Source organism: Protopterus annectens, chromosome 4.part0 (genome assembly GCF_019279795.1).
Source record: "Protopterus annectens isolate FY-2018-M chromosome 4.part0, PAN1.0, whole genome shotgun sequence".
Lineage (NCBI taxonomy): Eukaryota > Metazoa > Chordata > Ceratodontiformes > Protopteridae > Protopterus > Protopterus annectens.
This window is the reverse complement of record NC_056733.1, coordinates 155,609,288-155,627,457: the sequence shown is the minus strand read 5'-3', so window position 1 is coordinate 155,627,457 and position 18,170 is coordinate 155,609,288.

Sequence of the window (18,170 nt, the reverse complement as noted above, 5' to 3'; positions counted from 1 at the left end):
ATCACTAAACTTTTGTTCCCCTGCAGCTCTCAGCTTCTTATAAAATCTACTTGACACTCAGCTGTATCTCTGAACTTTAAAGCACAAATTTGGAAAAAGTCAAAATTTAGGAGGGGTAAAATACCAAAAAACAGGGACACATTTTAAACATTGCTTGTATAATGTTGGAAAGTTGCTAGAATAAAATGCTGTATTACCACCATACATTTCACTGCCACGTATTGAACCCAGGAGCCTGTGCAAAACAGTCAGAGCAACATACCACTATGCCAAATCAATCATCTGTTTTATGAAAGAGGAAGACTGAAACTTAAATGGCTGCCATTTATTGAATTCATTTTTCACCATAGCTGTCAACATCTTAGCACTGACCATAAAGAGGTACATTTTTTTGCTTAATAAATTGTTGCAATATCCCATTCGTCAAATTATGCCAAATGAACATTTTGGGTAAATGTCCCCCTTCTTCAGTTGTAGTTCGGGGGTTTCAATCATCAGCACATTCAGTTTTGTCCACTCATAGAGGAAGCATCCTAGTCAGGCAATGCTGAAGTTGGTTTAATATTTCATTCTTTTTTTCACTACCACACAGTGTTCAAATTCAAATAAAGTGGCATCACAATTAAAGGCATTCGGCATCAATGCTTCAACTTCCTGTAACTCAACACAGGTTTCAGACAGTAGCGACAATAGCATTCATTCAGGCTTTGTGGTCTGGTCAAGCATGCTATTCAACAGTATACAACTATTCAACATTATCTGTATATGTTTTTAATATCACCTCCCCTTTCATTCTTATTTATGACTTGAAGCATCATAAATTTAAAATCTTGTTCGGGTCCTTCTGACTCCTGATATGCAGCAAAAAAAAAAAAAAAGGGTACAGAGCCGATTCCAGCAGACCAGCACAGCACCTACCTCAGTTAGTTGTATCTATTCTCGCCGGTGACTCTGTCTACTTCCTCTCTCACCTCTCTCAATGTAGATTCAGTACAAGCCCTCCTTAGCAACCCAAGAGTCAGTCCAATGTCCAAGACAAAAAAAAAAAAAAAAACGAAAGAAGCAAGCAGTAATTTAATTAGCACCACCAGCGACCTCTTCATCAACACAAGTACTACTAAGCAAGTGCTACTGATTGTTTCTCGCTCTCTTTTTAGAGAAGCCTATCCACTTTGTGTTAACGTGCTCATTGAATATGTAAGCTGCTAAACAAGCGTACACATTCAGCAGCACCTTTTCATGGCCAGAACACCTGCTAGCAGCCACAAACAGGTGCACAGATACTCAAGTGCACAATATCAACAAGTTCAACAACACATTGTATGTACACACAATCCAAGTAAGTGAGCATGCATGGATGGCACAATACGAGACAAGGATGATTCGAATTACATAAATAAAAGTCAGGAGTATTGCATATATTGCAGGTAATTTCTAGAATAAAACCAGAACCTTTGGTGTTCAGACTCACCAGATCAGCTTAATAGTAAGTCAATCACACACTGTCCATCCGATCGAACGATGTTGGGAAATGAATTAGGTTAGTTAGCCAGCCCTTAGCCTCAGGACAAGATGACATATTTGAGGTTTCCCTTTATGCAAAAATGCAGAGATGTTAATTCAGTGCTCACCGGCTGCTACTATTTGGTTCTTACTCTTTTCCCAGCACATAAAGCCCGGGAAGAGAGCATGAACCAATCAGCAGCCATTTAGCCCATTCACGTCATGCACGTGCCTGCGGACGTAGCAGTCCGAACCCCTTCCAATTCTATGCGGTTTGGAATAGCATAGACTGCTGGGCATCAGACTGATGCCTTAATTTGCTCTCCAGACTGCAGTGCTGGAGTAACTTGGATCTAAGAAAGACAAAAAAAAAAAAACCCGGAATTTGAAAGTGCGCATGCTCAGTCAGTCGGCGTAAAGCAGCCGGCTGATAAAAGGTGAGCGACTCAATGTAAACTGACAGTAAAAAAAAAAGTAAAATTAAAAAGTTAAAGTACTTTTTTCTTTTTTCTTGAGGGGGCTGCAGTCCAGCAGACCGATGCCACGAGCCGCCCCTGCAGAAACTAAAACATTTATCTTCTCTCTCTTAGTTACTTTAGACAGGAATGACTTATGGAGCTTAGCTCAGGCTCTTGACCCCTCTTATTCTGGTTTTACTGGTAAGAGAAAAAGGAATTCTTCATTTTTAGAAGATTCCTGGTATCATGAACAGGGAAATGGTTTTGGTGGGAATAACTTCTGTTTTTTTTTCTCCTCAAATGATTGATTCAGATTCTAAGCAGAGTATTTCTTCTGATAGTCCTTTAGAAGAATTTTTTTTTGAAAACATATCCAGGATAAACCATATGTTTCATTCAGAACAAGATATTCCAATATTTAAAAAAATATATATATTATGATTGTATTTTCCTTAACCCACTCCTCTTCCTCTTGTATTCTGGCATTGAAGGATGTTTTATTAGAGCATATAATCTATGTGACAGACAGCTATATAAAGTTCCTTAGTCTTACAATTTATTTTTTATTTTATAGTCTCAGATCTGACTCTGCAGTGATTTCTTTGGCAGCTCCTGCTGTTGCTAAACATTTGATAAATACTAATCCCTCCCGTTCTGATAAGGATGAGAAAACCTTTGGTAAATTTTGGAAAAAAAAAAGTGTATTCATCAGCTACACTTATTTTTAGAGTTCTTAATTGTCACGCTCACGTATTAAAGTTTTTGCTTAAATCTTTTGAAAATATAAGGAACATTATAGCCACTTTTCTTTCTCTGAGGAAAAATCTTCCATGAATTCACTTACTACTTCTGCGTCTCAAATCACTAAACACTCTTTGAAGCTGCTTACGATTCAGCTGAAGCCTCTTCCAGAGCAGCTGCTACTGGAACTGTTATAATAAGGTTAGCTTGGTTATGTGTGTAAAATCTACCTAATCATGTTAAAACTGAAAGTTTCAATTATTATTTAGAAGGGGAGATTGTTTTCAGACCATCTTCTGCTGAGGTCCTGAAAAAATGTGCCGAAAGGTGGAAATAGATTCAGGGGGTGACTCCGATTTTTCAGCCTTCCTTCTGCAAATTTGTTAAAGGTTTTGCACCTACCTCAACACATTTCACAAAAACCTGAATAACCAGACACACCAAATGTCTGGCAATTAAATATTTGAAAAAAACAATGGCAAGGAGGCTCCAAAAAGAAAGGGGTGCCTCCCAGAAGCAAGGGCAGTCCAACAAGTCTGAATGGCTATCTGCAAATGGTAACCCCTACCCTCCTCCTCATCCTGGTAAGCCTTTAATACTCCCCAAAATCTAGCACTCTGTTTCTTTTTAGAAACATATAGTCTCAGACAAATGGGCTGTGAGAGTGATATATTAGCAGTAAAGACAAAAGTAGAAGTCTCTTCTTCGATTTTAGAGTGTTCCTCTTTATCCTCTTTTTTCCCTCCTATTATTCAGCATTTACTGACTCAGGGTGTAATAGAAACTGCCCTTACTTTGATAGGGAAATTTTTTTTATGCAAGAACGTTTCTGGTAGCAAAGAAGGAAGCCTCAAGAAGATGAGTTATAGACCTTTCCTTTCTAAATAATTTTGTGAAAGTCCGAAAGTTCATATACCTTCATGACCTGTTAATACTGATCGCCCTTTCAATTTTTTAATAACTGTACCTTTAAATAATGCTTATCATCACATTCGCATAGCCTCAGATTTCAAACATTTCTTAAGATTTTTCTGTGTCTGGATTGCATTTTCAGTTTTCTGCATTACCCCTTGGGTTATCTACTGTTGCAAGTGTATTCATAAAGCATCTAGCTCCAGTGATAGCTTATTGCAGAATGGAAGGCATTCACATTTCCTTATTCAGATGCCTTATCTTTGCAGAGCCTTCTTCAAAGTGTCAGGAATTTCTCGCCTGGGTAAGAGGTCTCTTTCACAGACTGGGGTTTCAGAAGTATATTCAAAAGTCTAGTTTGAATCCTCACAGTATTGTTTTTATGGGGTGTTTCCTAGATACCTCAGTTCAAAGAGCTTTTCTACCACAGGAAAAAAAAGTAGCTGTATATCTTAATCTATTTCTTGAGTTTTTTCAGCTCAGTCCAATACTTCAGCAAGGGAATTTCTCTTTATAATAGAATTCAAGGAATCCATGCTTCTCATGATTCCTTTAGCCAGAGTCTCCATGAGAAAGAGTGAAAGGTAACTAAAATCTGTAGGGTCCCAACATCAATATCCCCTAATATTTCATATTCCAGTGTTGGGGATTTGTAAAAAGTTAACTGGTTTCTTTGTTTTATCTGAATTCAGGTCTCCCATTTTCCCTTTCAGCTCCACCAAAGTCTGTAAATACAGACTTGTGTAAGAAACTTCTCTGTGTGGAAGATTTTCAATCCATATATATCTAGTTAATCACTGTATATTAATCAGATCAGACAATGGTAGTAGAAGTCTTAAGTAAAAAAAAAATAATAAAAAAATATATAGTTAAAATATACATAATTACTAAGTATTCGAAAGTAATCCAAGCAGGGTAGGCAGTCTGTTTCTAGTCGAAAATCCTGAGATTTTTGACTGGAAACAGACTGCCTACCCTGCTTGGATTACTTTTGAATACTTAGTAATTCTGTATAATATTTTAATTATATATTTTTTATTATTTTTTTGACTTGAGATGAGGAAGTTTGCTACTTCTACTACCATTGTCTGATCTGATTAATATACAGTGATTAACTGGATATATATGGATTGAAAATCTTCCACACAGAAAAGTTTCTTACACTGTTTTGCTTTTGGACCCACTATACTTGTTTAGTGGGTTGTTTGAGACTTTGGGGATACCACAGAGATTACTTGTTTTTATATACAGAGTTGTCAGACATTGCTTGAAGTGCGGTGTCTATGGGAGTAAAAGTGCATTTTTTTTAACAAAAAAAGTGGACCAATATATATATATATATATATATATATATTTACATAAAGAAGTTGTTGGCAGTTTTAAATGCACTCAACTCTCTTAATCACCCATGGTCCCCAGGACCACAGCACACAGCAAGTGATTACAGACAACACAATAATATCATATATAAACAAATAGGGGGATTCAGCTTTTAGCCTCTCTGCAAATTAGACATGGTAGCCTGGGATATAGTAACTCAGCACAATCTTGCTCTCCAGGTGTCATAACCCATCAGAGCAAAATATTGTGACAATCAGTCTGAGCAGGACTAGCATGAGCTAGACCCTCATGAATAGAAATTGAATTGGGTGGGGTCTTCCAAAATTTGATACAGTTGTGGGGAATTTGTGGGGAACATCTCAGGTAGCTTTTTTTTACCTCCAGTTACAAAAAGCAACTTGTAAAATTCTGCTACAGAATTTCTTGGAGTTATGCCCAGAAGGCAGATGCATTTTCATTTCTAAGGTTACCTTAAAAAAAGTATGTAACTCAACACTAATTATATTATCCTGCAAAAGTTCTTCTAAGATCAGATCAATATTTCAGTAAGCTATATTAACCTGATTCCTGGATATTTAGATGTAAAAATTGGAAACATGCAAAATATTGAACATATAACTTGTCTAATCAAGAGTCACATATAACAGTCCCCCACATGTATCTGGTTTCATAGCAAGCATTGTCCTATCTTTCACTAAATAATCCAAAAGTTCCTTCTCTTCTTTGGTTAAATTATAACCTAGCCTCCTGTTGTGGCCTCATTATCTGACTTTATTACACCATTTTATAGGCATGATTTTAAGTTAATAGAGCTTACAATCAAATGGAATATGAACAGTGTAACTGGTTTACTCACCGAAGTGGTCCAACTGAACATGGTTATTCAAGCTGATCTTTTAATTGATAATTATAGATCTATGTTTTTGAAATTGTTTCCAAAGATTGATAAAAAATGTGATGAGATTATAAAAAGGAAGAATCTAATGTTGAGTTACATAATTTTCTTATGGTAACCAATCCTGTGAAAGTCCACAGGAATATTGTGATACCCCCATATAAACCTACTGTCAGAGCCCAAGACTCAAAAATTCACCCCCTATCTATTTTTATAGATAGATTGTTGAAACCAATTTTTGGCAGAGAATCCCATTTGTTGAAAGATTCTTTGGACTTCTTGGGTAAGCTAACACCTAATCTTTGTTAATCTGATCTAGGATTTTTAACACTTGATACAGTCAATCTTTTTAACTCTATGCCAATGGAAGACAGACTTTTATTTTTTCAAGATGTATTAATTGACTGTGATTTTTTAATGACTGCCAATATCAGGCTGCTCTTAGATTTCATTACATCAGTATTGAAGAATAATTATATATATTTCGAAGGGGAGATTTTTAAATAAGTGAAAGCAGTTGCAATGGGTGCCACATTTGCTCCAATTTATGTGAATTTGGTCTTCTTGGCTTAAAAAATCTTGTGTTTTCAATTCTGAGTATTTTAAATTTTGTTAAAATATACCTTAGATTGTTAGATGACATATTTATTTTATGGGATGCACGTGAAACAAAGGTTGTTGAATTTGTTAATTTTTTGCACAGTTCTATCAGTTTTTTTTAATTCATATTTAATTATGCTAATATTGGTATGAATTACTTAGATATTACTCTGGAGTATATTGACAAAGGACTGAAATCTAAGATAAATAGAAAGCCAGCCTTCAGCAATTCCTACTTGCACTACAACAGTTTCCATCTTTTCTGTTTTATAAGAAATTTGGATAAGGGGCAGAGCATTAGAGTATCGAGAATGACATTGACAAAAAATATTCAGAGCGAAATGATGAACTGTAGAATATATTTATGGAAAGAGGATACCCAAAAATAATGGTGGAAGAAACTATAGATGAGGGTAGGGGAAAATGGGGAATCCGCTATAATCCACTGCTTGAGAATGACCTTAAAGGGAAAGTTGATGGTGTTGGTACAGGTACAAAACCAACTGTGAAATTTGAGAGAACCTCTGTTGTAGAATACAGTGAGCATTCACAGGCCATTAAAAACATCATTAGGCAAAATTGGAAAATTTTGAAAGGTGATGAAGGGATTTTTAAAATATTAGGAAATTAGCCATTGTTTTTTAATAAGACATCATCCAACCTTAAGAGATTACTAGAGAAGCCTAGCGCAAGATTCAAAAAGTTAGGACACTACGAAGGAACTGCGCCCTGTGGGTGTCCATATATTTTAGAAAGAATGCCTGTTAAACTAAACATGCGTTAGGTTCTGTTGTCACATTGAAATGGGGAATTATGTTTCTACTGGTTTGGTTAATTTGGCCATATACTCAACATGTTTGTGTTTTTATGTTGGTAAAACAGACAGATCCCTAAAGAAGAGGCTCTATGAATACAATCACGATGTCAGGAAAAAGAATTTTACGAATTTTGGCCAAAAATGCAGATTCATGTAAGGATTACAAGAAATGTTGTTTTGGGATACAGGATGTAGTGGAGAAGAACCCTTGGGGGTGGTCAATGGGAAAATATTAGAATATAGGGAGCTTGTTTGGTAGCTGAGATTGAATGCTGTAACACCCACAGGGCTCAATGAAAATATTTTGATACGACTGGTGCTTAGATTAAGGGCTGCCAAACTATAATTATCAAATAAAACAATTTTATTATGAGTAAATATTTCAAGAAAACTTTTTATCATGTTGAACATTGAATATTTTATTTTATTACAGTCAACCTTATTATGATTTTTTTGTTATTTATTTGGTGTTGTGTAGTACAATATTATATTTTATACCCACGGTAGTGGTGCTGCGGTAGCGTTGTTGCCTCACAGGAAGACGATGTTGCATTTGATTCTCAGCTAGAACGTCTTCTGTGTGGAGGCATACGTGAAAGGGCGTGCCTTCGTTGAAGGTTGTGCATCATGGCTGGTAACTCGGCATGTAAAAATCCACTACCAAGCATTAGCGGACCAGAGTTCCGCTGTGGCGACCCCTAACCGGGATAAGCCGAAAGACACAACAACAAGTACAATATTATATTTTAGCATGTTTTAAGGGTTATGCCACTTTAATAGGAAGAGCATCTTTAGTATAAAAGGATATGTCATTTTGAGAGATGAAAGTGGTCAATCTGTCTTTGTTTTATTTTATTTTAGTAATGCTGGAAGTATTGCGTGTGATGCTAGTTTCATTCCTCCCACTCATTCTTTTTTGATTACTGTTTTTTAGGAGTACAGTGCTTAGCTACTGGTGTTGAAATACCTGTCAGACCTCTAAAAAGCTGTCTTAGCTTGTACATCCATAAGGTTCATGCTTCTGCAATTTCAGCTTGCCTGCCCTTGAACCCCCCCCACCCAGAATCGCTGAAGAAGACCTTCGGTTAAGAACCTCTTGAGGGGACTGATTCACCTTAGGCCACCCAAGATATAACTGGCTCCTCTATGGGGCATTATCTACATGTTAGAGAAACTGACACTGCCCTCTTTGAAGGAGTAGCCTCTTGTCCTAGGTAGTTTCTTTCTTGAAAAACACTGTTTAGGTGATAGTCACCTCTGCTAGTTGTGCTTTAGTATTCCAGACATTAACGTGTGCAATGAGACATAGGTTTTCCATCAAGATAGAGTACCAACCCCTCTTTTATGCTTAGATTGTTTATTTAATTGATATTGAATAAGACCATTCAGTTTCAAGTGCCTGTCCTAAAGCACTAGAAGTAAGGAGAGTGAGAACCCTGCATTCCCTGGATGGGCACAGACAGATGAGATTTTTATTTATTTTTTTGCATAGAACAAAATAATTCAGGAAAACTGACCAGCTATTTTTCTGTTTTGCAAAAGGAAAAGAGAGAAAAACTATTAATAAGCAAATTCTCTCCAAATGGCTGGGGAAGTGTATTGCCTTTTGTTACCATCAGCACTGAAAACTAGTACGATTCCACATTACTGGACATTCTACTAGAGCTATGGCTGCCACTCCAGCTTCCTTAGGAGAGTTTCTACCCAACTGTCTTAGAAGGAACAACCTGGCCCTCATTGTCTCTGTTACAAGGGCTGATCTCCAAGTTCACTGATCAAGAATTTTAGCAATGCTTATATGTTAATACTTTTTATATTCATTAGAAGATTAGCTGCTGTAGTTTCAGTGGAACTGGCAGCAATAATTTTAAATTTAGATGTTAGAGCTATGTGTTACTTCCTAAAGCCTCCTGAAATTCTACACAATTTTCTCAGTTCTTAAAACACTTGGTGAAAATTAGCATTAATCTGAATTTATTTCCATTTTTTCAAACCTCGTTTCTTCACCTTTTCAGTTTTTTTTCAATTTGTGGAGTAAGTTAAGGGCAGACACACTGTGTAAGTCACCTTAGAGACTATGGATATAGACTTGGATTGCTGAAAGTTCAGTAAAATAAGATGAGGCCTGATCAGCATTTTTTGCTTCATAAAGTAGGTTCCAAATGATTTTACAAAACATCACATATTCTATCCTCAGTTGATGTAGAAATAGGCTCTCCTAGTACTAGTTTCAGAGGTGTTTTGATAGTTTTGAAAGACCAAAGCAAGATGATTTGTAAGTAGTCACACAAGCAATTTGGGATGGTAATAACCTTCAGACAGCAGTAAGTGATGTTAAGTAGAAGTCCTATTTCCTGAGTTATGATTGAGTCTTGTAGGGCTTTCAGCTAACTGTTGGTGGCCATGTAAGCAAGTTATCCTTATATCTGAGTATAGACTGAGGGCCAGTTGCCTCTATACTGAAGACTCCCAGTAAGACTGTATATATATATATATATATATATATATATATATATATATATAGGTCCCCTTCACATAGTTGACATTTCAAAATGCCAAAATTCATATGGCCGAGACAATATGATCGACATTTGAAATGCCGACAATGCGGAACTGGCATCTCTGTGCAGTGCAGAATGGAAAGATTTCCATTCCTGCACTGTAGTGTGATCTCGGAGTTGGTATATTTAAGTTACAGGGGTTGTGGGGGTGGAGCCCCCCTGCTAGCGGTGTTTAGGTAAGGGTTTGTTGTTTTATACTTTTGTTTTTCATATGCTCGACATTTCAAATGTCGATCATATTGTCTCTGCTTAATATACAAGGCCATGTCAAACCCTGAGCTGTTGGACATGTTCCACTTAAAGAAATCCCATTCCCTCAGAGCCACATGCTCCAGGGATCTAAACCTTGTCATCACAATGAACAAAACATGCTGGAGGGATAGGTTCCTGATCCAGAGACTCCCCATACTCTGGAATAGACTGCCCATACATGTCAAGCAGAGAGCTTCCTTGGCCCTCTTCAAAAGGACTTTTGATGATTGGATGGGAGATAGGAAATTCACCCCAGGGATCACGCCAGTCACCCTGCTAGCAAGGGAGCCCGCAGGATTTTTTGCAGGGGGGGTGCAAACCCAAGCCCCGCCCATGCAGCCCCACACCCTCTGCTGCCCCGCCCATGTTTCTAATTTTTCTCATACATGAACATGACAGAAGCCAAAAACAGCTGTTATTCCACAGCTAGATGCAGCAGTAGCAAAACAAATTGCAGAGAATCAAAATAAATTGGAACCAATTGTATCTACCATTATTTACTGTGCAACCCATGACATTCCTCTCTGTGGAAAAGAAGGCTCTGGTGGAAGTTTGTGTTACTTGTTAGATTTTCGTATTGAAGCTGGTGACACAATACTGAAACAGCACAGTGAAACAGCTGCAGGAAATGCTTGGTACACATCCCATAGGGTGCAAAATGAGCTGTTGGCAGAATACGAACATTTACTTCAAAAGGAGATTGTACAGCAAGCAGGGCAGTTGGATTTAGTGTATTGGCAGATGAAACTGCAGATATCTCAGACATTGAGCAGCTGTCATTGGGCATTTGGTTTGTTGATGATGATTGTATTCGAGAAGAGTTTGCAGTTTTTGTTCCCATTGTTGTGAGAGATGCACAGTCTGTATCAAATGTCATTGTCAGTGAATGCATAAAGTGCGGTCTAGACCTGGAAAAAATACTCAGACAGGCTATGATGGCTGCTCCATAATGGCAAGCATCCAGAATGGTGGTCAGGCAAAGATTTGTGAAAAGTATCCAAAAACAGCCTTTATCCACTGCACATCTCACAGACTAAACCTTGTAGTCAATGATCTGAATGATGTTCCTGAAATAAGTAGTGTTGTTGGTGTTATCAAGATTATTTTTTCCATGATAGTCCAAAACGATGAGCATTGGCACCAAATATACCTCTTCTGTGTGAGACATGATGGACTGAGAAATATAAATCCATTCATGAGTTTAGTCAGAACTTTGAGAAAATATTTGACTGGCTGATCTTCAGAAGAGCACTGCTGGTGAAACCAGACAAAATGCACATATGTTACTCAGTGCTTGCTCTTCGTGCACATTTCTCATTTTTCTCTTCATTATTGCAAATTACTCATCAGTTCTTGAGCCTGTTGCCCAGATGTTTCAGTCTGTTCAACTTGATATAGTAGAGGCTCAACAACACATCAACAGACTCATTGAAATATTCAAGGAGCACCGCAACCATGCTGAAGAACACTTTAGGAATGACATTCTCAGTAAGGCAAGATCACTAGCAGATAAATTTAGTATTGAGTTAGTGTTGCCAAGGATTTGCAGTCGACAAACGCACCGAGCAAACACAGTAGCCGGGGATTTTGACAGTTATTACAGAACAAGTATTTATATTCCCTATCTTGACTCATTAGTTTCTTCACTGATGTCTTGCTTTTTTACCATTAACACTGCTCAGTTCAACTTATTTTATCTGCATCTTAAAATGATGCAAATCCTACAACGTGAAGAATTCTGAAAATGAATTGCCGTTAGTAATGAACTATATCATATTGCTACTATATCTGAATGATCGCTTCTTGTCTGATGCATTGGCTTTGAAGTTATAAGACAACCTAAAGAATCCAGTGGGCTACTACTACCTTTGTAGTCAATATCTTGCAGATCTTCTATCAATAATGTTACTGAACAAAAACAAACAAACAAAAAAAAAAGTGTCAGGTATGGGATTAAAAAAAAAACATTTTCTGATGTGTTTCAGCTACACCAATGATTAACATGTGCATCATGCTAACCTGGACAATAACAAAAAATAAACACATAAAACTAGTTGATTTTTGCTTTTGTACATGTTTATACAAAGAAAACTTAATACTGCAGTAAGCACCATTATACCTCTCAACTGAACAGATTTTCGCAAAATGTCCAGATTTTTGCCTCATATTTTTTGTGTTCTTCCTAAAATCCGTACTTTTCTGGCAAATAGCTGAGGATTGAAGTCATTAAATAATGATAAACATTTGAGTTGAAGACTCCACATCCTTCAGAAATGTCATGCTAATGCAAAACCTATTATTCTATCAACTTTCTAAGTTTGTAAGAGCAATATTTAAAATCTGTCCCTACTTGTTCCCCCATCATTTTAATCTTTGTCCAGATTTTTTGCTCTAAGAGGTTGAGACTGAGGTATGAATTATGGATAGGAATATGTGTTTTATGCACAGTCTTCACAGTTTCCCTTAAAATGTCAATGAACCTCACATGAACTTGTTTATATTCTCCTGCTTTGATAATCTGGCTAGTGTTTTTTTAGTTTTTCCTTTCTTGTCTTATATTTAGTACATCTTCAACATTATCTCTACTAAACATACTGCATGAACAATCATATGTTACTACCTACTATACTTTTAATTGTATGTCTAAACCATTATGCTTATGTAAATATCTTAATGCAATCATATATCTGCTATATTTTATAACTGTAAACCACAATGCTCACGTAAATATCTTATGTATAGTAAGTTAGCAATTGTTCTGGAGCTTTTCTCCCTGGGCCTGTGCTGAAAATGGACAGCTTTGGCCAGTCAGACCTCCCCGGTAAACAAATGTAAAATAAGAAAAAAATATGACCTTTATGTGGATTCAAAAAAAAAAAGAAAAGTACATCATGTAACAGAAACCAAATGTGAATTTACTATAGTATTCTGTAACTGAATGCACATTACTTAATGTTAACTGATAAAACAATTAAATAAAAATACAGTATGACAGGGGAAGAAGATAATGCTTTATGATTTGTAAACTGCTCATAACCTGTCACAATCCTTGAAGTGTATAAAACACCTCTTTCTAACCTTTAGAGTCTAAAAAACAGCTTTTCTCAATAAGCAGCAATAAAGACTCCAGCATATAATAAAAAGGCATACACACCAGAACATAGCCTCAGTTACCGGATCACAGTACAAAGGGCGGAGGTGTATCCATATTCATCAAGGATACCCATATCTCCAGGTTAGTGACACAGCATGATGCCCCAGAGATCATCCATGTGCAACTATCAGCAGGCAAAACCACATTTCAAGTCGTAGCCTGTTATAGATTGCCCACCATGTCCCAAGATGCTCACTCAGCATTCCTTGAGGCATTGGAAAATATAAAGGTCCTACCCAACACCATAATTTTGGGTGATTTCAACTACCCTGGTATAGACTGGGCGAACTACCAAAGTTCTAACTCCTATGCCCAGCGGTTCATAGAATTTATAAATTTATTTATTTATTTATTATTTGTTGACCGGGAAAGTCCGACTAGGTTCCACAGAGCCTGTTTTCAGTGGAAGCCCGGGGAGAAATGCTCCAGATGCATGTCTTTGGAATGTGGGAGGAAACCCACGCGAACACAGGGAGAACATGCAAACTCCACACAGAAGACACCCCAGCCAAGAATCGAAACGGAGAACCTCTTGCTGTGAGGTGACAACGCTAACCACTGCACCACTGCGCCCTTGAACAACTGGTATGTTCTCCCACTAGAGGGGACAACATATTGGATTTAGTCATCACAAATATGGGTGCCCATTGTACCACACCCGTTATCACTCCCTCTCTGGTCAGATCAGACCACAAATTGATAACCCTGGACGTCCTCATCCCACCATCTCCCCCAGTCAAAGAAACCATCATAAAAAACATTTCCAAAGCAAACTTTAAACTACTTGCATCCGAAGTGGAAAGCTTCACTATTCCCTTGCAGAAGGATAATGATATCCAGGATGCAGAATCCTACACCAAGGCACTTTATATACATCTTCAGGATTTCATGGACTGTGCTATCCCAAATAAAACCAAGACTCCTTCCTCAAGCAAGAAGAAAACAGTCTGGTGGACCCCGGCCATAAGCAAACTATACAATAAAAGGAGACTTATACAAAAAAAGGCCAAATCTCAAGTAGAAAAATCATCCCTGATCAGCATTAGTAAGAAATTGAAGGCCCTCATCAAGTCAACTAAAGCCAATTTCGAAAAGAAGGTTGCCAAGGATGCCAAGGATAACCATAAGGCCTTCTATGGCTACGTCAAAAACCTAAATGGCAATGCTCAGGTCTGTTCTGAGCTAGTACAAAATGGAACAAAATACACTGACCCTTCTGACATTGCCAACATCTTGGCTGATAGGTTCAGTGCAAATTTCTCCCCCCCCCCCCACCACCTACAGGGCCTATTACTATTCCAGGGGATTGTGTAACTCCAATTATTACTGATACTTTGGTTAATAAGGCTCTATCTAAAGCCAAAAACACTGCCTCCATGGGACCAGATGGTGTCCCGGGCTGTGTCATCTGTGACTCAAAATGAATTAACCCCGCATCTTAATACCCTGTTCAGTCTCAGCCTCTCAACAGGATATGTGCCCATAGAATGGCGCACAGCAATGGTGGTTCCACTGCACAAGGGTGGGCCCACAACCGACCCTGGGAACTACCGATCAATAAGCCTGACCAGTCTGATCTGTAAGGCAATGGAGCGAATCATTATGGAACTCATAAATGGAGAGATTGGAAACCTCCAAACACTTGACGCCCCACAGTTCGGCTTTGTCAAGGGCAGATCATGCCTCCTGAACCTGATGGACTTCTTTGAGACAGTTACTCAGGATATAGATAAGGGAAAGGAGGTACACACAGCTTACCTTGACCTTGCTAAAGCATTTGACACCATTCCCCATTTGGGTATTATTGATAAACTCATCAACCTGGGCATAAACCGTTACGTCACAAGATGGATCACAAACTGGCTCTCAGACAGATCCCACAAAGTAAGAGTAGCAGGATCAATGTCCAAATCCAGACCAGTAATGAGCGGTGTGCCTCAGGGCTCTGTCCTGGGGCCCCTCCTGTTTGGCCTATACTTCTCAGAAGTACAGGCAAGCACTGAAGGGCTGTGGCTGACCAAGTTTGCGGACAACTGCAAACTGGGTGCTATAATAGAGTCTCCGGCTGACATGGATATCCTCCAGAAGGGCCTTAATGAGACTGATGCATGGTGTCAAAGCCATGGTCTCAAGCTAAATGCTAAAAAATGCATAGTAATCCCCTTTGGAAAAAACAGAGTACCCGTGAACTACCATATAGGAGGTAACCCCCTGAAATCTGAAGAACTAATTAAGGGATCTAGGGACCCACGTAGATAGTCAGCTTTCCTTTGATAACCATGTTGCCAAGGTGGTTAGAAAATCCTTCTATGTGACCCATCTGATCACGAAAGAATTCGCATCAAGATCTAAGGATGTAGTGGTGCCACTCTACTCTTCCCTCATCAGACCCATTATTGAGTACAATGCACCAATTGGAATGTACCTGGCTAGGCATCTCCAGCAACAGGCTTTTCTCTGTTGCATACCGCCTTCTCAGAGGCAATCTCTGTCTAACATACAGAGCCATGTCCAGCCCAGAACTGTTGAACATGCTCCATCTTAGCAAAACAAAATACATGCTCTAGGGATATAAACCTCAGCACAACAATGAATAGGACATGCTGGAGGGATAGATTCCCTTCGCAAAGTCTTCCCTTGCTATGGAACAAGGTCCCAAGACAGAGCCCCTCACTATCACTCTTCAAGAGGAACCTTGACAAGTGGATGGGTAACAGAAAGTTCACACCAGGGATCATACCAACAGCTCTACTAGATAGGGGCCAAGGGTACTAGCTGCTAGATCAAGGGCCTAGGGAACTAACCAAAGGGGCGGTGAATACCGCACAACGTGGCTGGGCTAATATATGTCTTTGGGCAGATAGCCCAGTATCTACCTATGAACCTATGAACCTATAACAGTTAAACATACTGTGCATGTCTCTGCATATCTGTAAATTAGTAAGCCATGTCTTTTTAAACCTGTAGTAAATGTTATGTTCTCCATGATAACGTTATGTATATAGTTCTTTGCATACTCTCACCTTAGTAAACATCCTGTAGTGACAAGAACACTGTCTCTTTGGGAGTTACTTTGCAATATGCTTAAATCAAAACTACTTGCAGAAGACAATGTTAATCCATCCTGAATGCGACCAATACAACACTTCATTAAAATATCTATTAATCTACTAAGAAAACAGATGTCTGCCTCAAAGTAAGAAGTAATTAAAAACAGTTAATAACAACAACTCCCCCTCTTTGGTCTGACATTCTGTGATTTGTAATGCTAGCCACTCTCCAAAAAAATATTTATGTTTGGGACTTCCTTATCAATTAAGGTAGATCATCAGCAAAAATCAGTACTCCGTGAAGATGTGACAACAATGCAAACAGCACAACATAATTCTCATGATAAGTACTGCAAAATATTCTATTTGCCATTTCCTATTTAACCAACTGCATATGGGCAGAAGCTGGAACACAGAGATGAAGCAATCAGTACCTTTATTTGGCCAAGACGGGTTTTACAATGCACCTACTGGAGCTTCACCTTCAACAGGGTCAGGCAACAACTACTAAATAAACAAAACGCTATGTTTAATAAAATAAACAGATCTAATGTCACCACATTTCATATTTTGAAAGTTTACTATTCCAAATACTAACCCATCTCTAAACTTGAGTACAGTGTGGTATTCTAAGAAAAAAAAAATCTAAAATATATTTATTCAGAAAGAGTAACAAACTATAAAACTCAACCAGCAGCCAATGTCTTGTCACATCAGGACAAAGTCCAGTAAAAAGTGTTCCAAATTTCAAACCGAATTATTTATACGTAGCACAATTGAAGTTACAGAAACTCCCAATCCCACAGTGTCTGAAAACTTTTGAACTTAGGGTGCATACATACTTTAAATAAAAATACTAATAACTACATGTAAACATTTGAAATATGCACAGATAGAAAACAGTAGCACAACTCAATCTGGTGCAGGCTTGTATTTCAGCAGACCGCAAAAAGTTCAGGTGTACATCATAACACTCCAGCTGAAACTAATTGTTAACGGTTGTTGTGGCACAGCTCTCTAACAAGGGGTAGACACAGGAGCATAGCAGAAGTACTACATACTACTACAGAAATAATGGGTGATGTCTGACAGGCCAAAATTAATTCAGACAGCAGTTATACCTTCGGTAAGGCCATCTCCAGGCAGGCAATAGTTAACATGGATGCAAATGCCACTCTATCCCTAATGGCTGATAGCCCCATAAAAAAAAGTAAAACTGACAGCATCGTTCTCTCACAACATGCAACAAAAATGTGCAACAGGCAACTAGGACACAACTATGTTCTAGTTTCAATTGTTAAAACATATACATTTACACAATTACAATAGTTTATATACATTTCTGTTCTAAGCTGGCAGGGCATGCTGTGTTACATTTTTGCTCAGTACTTTACACCTTTACACACACACTTCTGTACGAATCATATCAATATTCACAAATGACATAGAATTATTTACAAAATTCCAGATATCTGGGCTGTCAGTATATCCTTTTGAGACAGCATATTTTCCCCTTTCTCCAATTTTATGCAAACTGAGTTAGTATACATAATAGATTTATATCGGGGTGCAGGGGGGGTTGCTCTTCAAACTACTTATTCTATTATGTTTGCCATTTTTATAGACATTATTTTGGAGTGCAATTTTGATATTGTTAGATGTTTCAGTTACTGCATTTCTGCAATGTTTTTTGTTTGTACTGGAGTTTTTTTTTTTAAACAGGCTTTCACCAAAACTTGATGACAAATCTGGACATTCTGCAATAACCTATACAATTGAGAGGTATGGCCAAGTTTTGAACCCCCGACTGTAGATGTGAATGTCATGGAAAGAGTGCATGACTGTGCAAAACACTGTGTGCTCACAGAAGCAGTTAAGTTCCTCCT